The 7,802-nt window shown below is 43.9% G+C and overlaps 1 protein-coding gene across 1 annotated transcript in view; it reads right to left on the bottom strand.

The window, feature by feature from the left end:
* Window positions 1–4,291, bottom strand: part of kcnd3 (potassium voltage-gated channel, Shal-related subfamily, member 3) — an 89,098-nt gene extending 84,807 nt beyond the window's left edge. Inside the window, exon 1 of the mRNA XM_025059114.1 lies at window positions 3,426–4,291. The gene's annotated coding sequence lies outside the window, so the exon portion shown is untranslated. The remainder of the gene's footprint in view (window positions 1–3,425) is intronic.
* Window positions 4,292–7,802: the final 3,511 nt, after the last annotated feature.

Raw genomic sequence — 7,802 nt, 5'->3', positions numbered from 1 at the left:
AGCTCTGTGTTTTCATTGGCTGGTCTCCACTCGTTATTTCATACACTCAGGGAAGCAGCTCCGAGATCAGGGTTCCGGTGTGGGGGGGGGGGGGGGGGGGGGGAAGGGTGGGGGTGAGAAAAAGGGTTTTGTGCTCATGTAGAGTTGGGTGTCATCTGCATAAGAGGTTATGGCGGCGGATAAGTATATCAAGTGGGCGCATGTAGATGTTGAGGAGGAGAACGCCAAGCATCCAGCCTTGGGGGACACCATGTTTGACAACGGTGGAGGAAGAGGAACAGCCAGCATGGGTGAGAAATTTCTCCCTGCCAGAGAGGTAGGATCAGAAAAACAGAAGGATGGACTCAGCGAGGCCAGGTTGGGGAAGAAAGATGGGGTGGGAGGTGGTGTCGAAGGATGCCGAAAGGTCAATGAGGAGGAAAAGACTGATGTTACCAGAGTCAGCAGTGCAGATGAGATCGTTCATTATTTTTAATCAGAAGAAGGGAAGGTTAGAGCTAGGCCAGTAGCTACTGAGGTGGAACGGATGTCAAGTTTTACTACAGGTCAATCTGGTATTTACAGACATTTACGTTAAATACGGGAACTACGTTTAGTTACATTCGCTAGGACTACCTTTATGTGCGCATTTATATTTGACACGTTACGTTTCCGGTGCAAGAATATGACGAGCTTCGTAGCGCATTGTCACAGCTGTTTGAATCCTTTGATGATAATCGGTAACACCAATGTTACAGTCCACGTCTGTGTCCGTGTGCATATGCTGTCAAAGTGCAAAATACAGTGTTTAAGCATAAAATGTACTGAAAAACGTAATGTTCTGAAATTGCTAAAGCTGGCCAACAAATATAACATGTAACATATTCAGTCCGAACCGGTTTTAAAAAAATGCTAACTGAATCAGAGAAAGTTACAGGTTACAGTTGCAGGCAATTATATTTTAAAAAATACATATTGAAATCCAATAATGAAAAATGTTAAATCATGATTATTTTTGATTACGATTAATCGTGACAGTGATTAATCGTGAACATCCGTGATTGAGATAATAAATCAACATTTGTGAATTTTATTTATGAATATCCGTGAAAGACATATTTAACTTAAAACTTCAATTAAAAAAAAGTCCAACAACAGAAATGGTTAATTTTTATTCTTATTTTGTTATTATGTCATTTCTAATTGACATCCTGAGCTGACAAATATAAATCAGTAACACGTCGACAGGGTTCTGATTAAAGTCTAATGGCTAAGAGTTTTTTTTTGTTTTTTTTTTGTAGTTCTAGTTTTTTTATATTATTTTTAAATATAATGTCTCGGAAGATGAACAAACAGTGACGCGCGTAAAAAAAAAAACTTAAACACGTGTTAACGAGTCCTGTATCTGTATCCTGCATCAAGGTGTCTCTGCTGCTGTGACTGATGAGGAGGTCGGATCATACATCTCCTGACTGCGAGCCTCATGAATCAGGCTGCATGAACACATTAAGAGCTCATAAATCTTCACTGGAACATTCTATATCTGCGCAATTAAAGCCATCCAGCGGCAGGACAAACCTCATGGTATATTCACAGTGTTTTTATGAGTATTAAAACCAAAGGAGCCCGAGAGTTCAGGAGGAGACCGGAGGTGAAACTCCTCAGTCCACAGAAGGAGGAGAAAGCGGTACAAGAGGAGGAGGAGGAGGATCTGGATAACAAAAACGAGAGCGGGGTGGAGAAGTGGCAAACTTCATGCGAAGTAATTTCTCCCTTGGCCACTTCACGTATCATTAAAACACTGGCATTTCCAGTGCGAAGGCAATTGTGTTAGACGTTTCGGACAGTACACGTCGAGCGCCTGCTGTTGCTAGTATAAGAATTGGCATCATGTGCAATGTCACCTGATCGGATGAGTCCACGTATAAGCTGGTTCATTGATCGAGTGCAAGGTGCCTCTGTGACTAAACCGATAACAACGCTAACCCAAGTCTGTCATTCATTCATTCATTGATCTTTTACTGCTTCTTGTGTGTGAGGAGTGGGAGGGGCTGGAAGCTGTAGCAGGGTTACACCCACCCAGGATTTCCAGAGGGCCTATAGCATACGTGTCAAACTCAAGGCCCGGGGGCCAAATGCGGCCCACCAAGCCGTTTTGTGTGGCCCGCAGGAGCTTAACCTGAGATATTAAAAGTTTTAATATTACAGCTTGACAACTGGACTTTCTTTAAATGAAGTAAATTAGTAAAAATTAAGCACATTTTTTAACTATGTCCCACTGCAGCCTGGTACCAAATGACCAATGGACCGGTACTGGTCCGCGGTCCGGGCGTTGGGGACCCCTAATCTATACAGTCTTCCAGTTACAACGGGTTCAAGTGGAACTGTATGCTGATGTGGCCCCCGGTGAAAATGAGTTCGACACCCCTGCCATCCATCCATCCATCCATCCATCCATCCATCATCATCATCATCATCCTCATCCTCATCCTCATCATCATCTTATCCAGGGCCTGGGGGGGTTGGGGTTGGGGGGGTAACAGTCGGAGCAGGGACACCGAGACTTCCCTCTCCCCAGACACTTCTGGGGGGGGATCTAGTCACTCCAGCGTGTCCTGGGTCTTCCTCTGAGTCTCCTCCCAGTGGGGGACACAACCCAGGCACCGGTGGGCATACGATGTAAATGCCCAAGCCACCTCAGATGACTCCTCTCGATGGAGAAGAACATCGATCTACTCCGAGCTCCTCCCCCGTGAAACAGAGCACCTCACCCTAGCTCTAAGAGAGCGCCCTGCCACCCTGTGGAGAAAGCTAATTTCGGCACAGTTCATGGTGAAACACTAATTTTGTCCAATAAGCTGTCATTATTGGCTCTCTAGGTCCATGAATAAGATTAACAACATTAGCGTGAACGAGATTAAGCCGAGAGAGTCTGGGATTTCAACTGTTGGGAATTAAGCCATGATCCTGCTCTTATCCAAACTACGGCTTATCCTTCAGCTTAAATCTCATCAATTAACACAAGGCTCATGACTGTTTCAATTATGACTCATGAACACAGTATCTAGCCTGCATTTTTTATATGGAAGGAAATGTGTTTTTAAACTTGGAGGGGGTGGCTCCTCAGACACCAGACACAGAAGAAAGAAGGAAGGAAAGAGATCGACTCGTCATTGTGACGCAGCAACTTCAGCGCCTTAGCTTGCGGGGACGGTGCCATGCTCAGAGCACCTTAGTGGTAACTTAACAGCTGGCTGAACTCGAACCCAAAGCCTTCCGGACCCCCAGTCTGCTTCCTTAACCACCGATCCACCACTGCCCCCCCAAGGTACACGGTTTATATTCTTTACTACACAAAGTCTTGGCCCAAATCGTAAGATATTAATGCAGCACATGGGAGATTTTTTTTTCAGGTTATTTGCAAAGTCCAAAATCACAAAACTCACTGTGTATCAGGAACAGGGAACAAAGTAATGAAGAGCCAGACATCACACAGTCAGGATGACCATGGACACACCACAAACACATTGGCCCAACAAGGAGTGAGTGAGGGAGGGAGAGAGAGGTATAATATACCCAGGGCACCAGGTGACACCAGTGAGACTAATGACAGAGACACAGGTGAGTGTGATCACAGCTGATTGCCACAGCAGAGGGGCAGGGAGACAGACAGACAGACCTCTCACTCTGTGCGTGAAAAATACACAACAATACTACCACTACTACTATTAGGATGAGAGTGGCCCAGAGTCACGGTGAAATGTGAAAGCAAGAAGTAAAGCATGGCTCTCCGCGCGCGCGAGTGTAAAGCGAACAAAGCGTCATTTAAAATTAATGAAACAGTGGGAACATGTTGCAGGGTCAATAAATGCCAATGACAAAGCCTCGCCTTGATTTACAAGCCTGAAAAGAGTTGCAGTGCAGAACAACAGTTTTTCTGTCGGCGGCGTCGAAATATGAGAGCAGCCACACAGGAGGGAAGCTTTATCAAATATTTAACCGCGCCAGCTCTTATTCCATAATGCCAATGCACCAGAAATATAGTGATGACAAGTGATGACACACACACTCACACACACATCATCATCAGAGACAACAAAAAAAACTTGCCCATTATTAGGTTGATCGGACACTGTAAACTGACCATAGGTGTGAATAATCGGGAATGATTGCTTGTCTCTATATGCGCTCCTTTCCAGTGGACTCACCACCCTCAGGAAGGTACATGGGGGGTGGTACGGTGCAGTGTGAGTTGGGTGGAGACTGCTGCCCCCCGCAACCCGGTAACAGACAAGAGGATGAAAATGGATGGATGGATATATGTGGTCCTGTAATGGTCTGACGGCTCGAACCGTCAAAGGTCTGCCCTGCCCTCACCTGTCGACACCTAGGATAGGCTTCAATGGCCCCCCCGGCCCCCTCCCTCTTGCAAAGGAATAAGCATTAAATAATGGGTGGATGGAGGAAACAGAGGTGAGAAAACAGCAGCAGGCGCAGCAGATGCTGCTGGGTAATCAGAGTTACAAATACACCCGGAGAAGCCAAAAATACTACTACACATAGCTTAACGAGTAGAGCTGTGTTGTAGGAGAACAGATTGGATAAATGCTATTATCCTACTTCTATACTTTCTATCTATTAACGCGGTGTACGAGATACATATGGAAGAAAAGTTGTTGACCTAAAAAAAAAAAAAAAAACCCCAGCTGCTTTTCTACATCACCGTGCTGTGTAATGTTGTGAAAAAGCACTTACGTATGTGTGTACGCTTATAGCTAGCATGCTAGCATACCCTTGAGCCGAAGCAGGACGAGGCAGAGCATTTTCTTTAAATGGCCATGACACAAATCATTTTATTTGAAGACATTGCACGACAGCTGATCCATCCATCCATCCATCCATCCATCCATCCATCCATCCATCCATCCATCCATCCATCCATCCATCCATCCATCCATCCATCCATCCATCCATCCATCCATCCATCCAACCATCCATCCATCCATCCATCAGTGGTTCCATAATGTAGCGGTTAGCACGCTGGCCTTGGAAGCAGAGAGCAGAGATTCCTGGGGTTTGATTCCCAGTGGAACCATATGCTTGATAATGTCAATCCTACTCTGTCACTTTGGATAAAAAACATCTGCTGAATGTAAATCCATCCATCTATCTATCTATCTACATCACTTTACTTTACCAAGCCTTACTGGTAAATGTTTAACAAAAAATGTCGAGAGAAAATGTGTCATGTCATATACTTAATAATAAAATCAAATTGTTTTCAATAATTGTTTTTTACAAAAATTAAAGGGGTCAGACCTAAAGAAACTGAGCATTTACAAAATTCTCTTTCAGCCAGTCCTGCAGGAAATGCTTTATTTTGGACTTTTCATCCTCCTATATTTCATCACACATCATCATTCAAAGACACTTTTGGGTCTGTTGCTGCTGCTGTCCACTCTTCCTACTCGTCACGATAAAAAAATTCCTTCCTTTTACTATTGCTCGCGCCTCTTCCTGTTGCTCTTCGCAGTCTTTCTTCCCTCTCCTACTCTCTTTTTACTCCTCCTCCTGCGTTGCAGAAGAATGCTGACGTGAAATCACTGTAAATAAACACCGCCTCACTGCTGCACAGTGCTGTGAGGCCGGGTCGGGTTTGATGTTTGATTTCTGTGATGTTCTCTTTGTAGACGAGCGTAGTCTTCTCCAGTTAAATCACATCATGTCCCTCCTTGTTTTTCTGCAACAGCACATCTGACTGGTAATTTCAATAAAACCTTGCACCATCCATTGCACCAACCTTGCACCATTAAGTTTTGGTGTCATTTACTGAGCAAAAAAACCAGAGTGAAATTGTTCATTGGCAAGGATATGGGTGTTGACAGGACATGCAACTGTTTTATCAAGTCATGCAACATCCAACAACAATCTGGAACAATCCATACACTAAAAAACTACTACAAAACATCCACTGAAATGATGGCAATTATGGCATTAGCAGCAATATGAAAAGGCCCTACAACTGAATCTAAACATCTAAACATTTTGGCAGAATCCTCATCTATGGTCATGAACTTTGGGTTATGACCAAAAAGATGGATCTAAACATTTTGGCAGAACCCTCATCTATGATCATGAACTTTGGGTTATGACCAAAAAGAACAAGATCCCAGATACAAGCGGCTGAAATGAGTTTTCACCACAGGGTGGCAGGGCGTTCCCTTAGGAATAGGGTGAGGAGCTCTGTCACCCGGGAGGAGCTGCTCCTCTCCATCGAGAGGAGACATCATCGAGCGGATGGCGATGGATGAATGGATGGATGGTTGGATGGTTGGATGGTACAGCTGGTCCGCACTTAACAACGTATTTGTTTTGCGTCGGCTCCGAGTTACGACAGGCTTTCTGAAACGTAAAAGTGCGTGTTTAGCGACAAGGAATCACTGTCACGATGAGCAGCAGAGTTGTCAAAAAAATGAACATAAAAATGAAAATCAATAGGGATTTGAGGGAGGTAAGAAAGTCCAAGCGATCGCTAACATTTATAGCTTCTCACATATGACAATCTTAATTTTAAGGACAAAAACAAAGTAAAAGAAATGGCAAATTTGACAGTCGACCGGGGGTTTTGTTTAACGACGGAATCGTTTAACGACAACGTCTTTGGACCGTAACTCTGCCTTAAGTGAGGACTAGCTGTATAGTGATAGTGAAACCATACAGCACTTGACTTCTGTCACATGCTTCAGAATGAGCTTTGGAAAGATAAGAACAGTTCAGTACCAGGGAGCCCGTGTTAATTCACAATTTTTATACCCAATAACTAACTTTTATCAAACGAAAGTGGAACTCATCCCACTGAGTGCTTGTACATGATTTCCCAGGATATGAAAGTACGGTTCCAGAGACAATCATGCAATTAAAAATGATTTCCTCTTTTCAACATTATATTATTATCTTTTTTTACTACAAGTAAACTTCAAACGACACGTTTCTCCGGCAAAATGACATGACGAAGATTGTCCTCGTTCGAGTCCTAATCCTGTTAGAGTAACTGAGAAGAGTCTGATTTCCAGAAGCAGGTCTCTGGCATCAGGCCTTTGGCAGATCAGTTACACAATGTTGGTCATGCCGTTGTGTTGTCGTTGTATAGAAGTGGGATTAAAGAAAAGACAAACACAAAGACTGGCTCCAGACTGTGGCTGAATGCCAGGCAATGGTCGACCGGGCGCTGTATAAAGTTACACATAATGGAGTGTTCGGGCGGAAGACGAAGGTTGAAAGGGAAGGAAGTTTATCAGAAGGTCTGTCTGCAGACCTTTGTGCCGGTGTCAATGTGGTGAATAGAATAAAGGAGAGGAAAGATCTGGAAACGTGTCCAGTGTTCTTGGTCTTGAATAATTGCCACATTTGACTACCGCAGACGTTGTCCGTAGTCCCGATCGAACACAAATACGGCATCTTTTTTTTTCCCCCCCTCAGTGAACATTATCGACAGAAGTGAAAGCGTCTGTCACGAGAAGAACACCAGGTGTTGGAGAGTGAAAAGTGTCTTCAGAAAGTTAAAGATTTTTATAGCATTGTTAGATTTTTCTCTCTCTCTATTGTTTATATAAAACCGGAGCAGAAAAAAAAAAAGATCTCACATGGGATTTTTTTTTTCTTCTAATGGTATTAACAGTTCTTCACTAAACCCAAGGTTATGGTTCGTGAGAGCAGCAGCACAGATGTATTTTTAGACTGTAGATTTGGCCTCTTGGCCCAGTGTCCACTGTCTCCGGGGCGTGTTTCAGCAGGTGTCAGCAGCTGCTGAATCAGAGCTACAG

This window comes from Cynoglossus semilaevis, chromosome 10 (assembly GCF_000523025.1).
Source record: "Cynoglossus semilaevis isolate Cse_v1.0 chromosome 10, Cse_v1.0, whole genome shotgun sequence".
NCBI classification, from domain to species: domain Eukaryota; kingdom Metazoa; phylum Chordata; class Actinopteri; order Pleuronectiformes; family Cynoglossidae; genus Cynoglossus; species Cynoglossus semilaevis.
The sequence above is the reverse complement of the archived record's forward strand: the minus strand, read 5'-3'. Positions and strand labels throughout refer to the sequence as shown.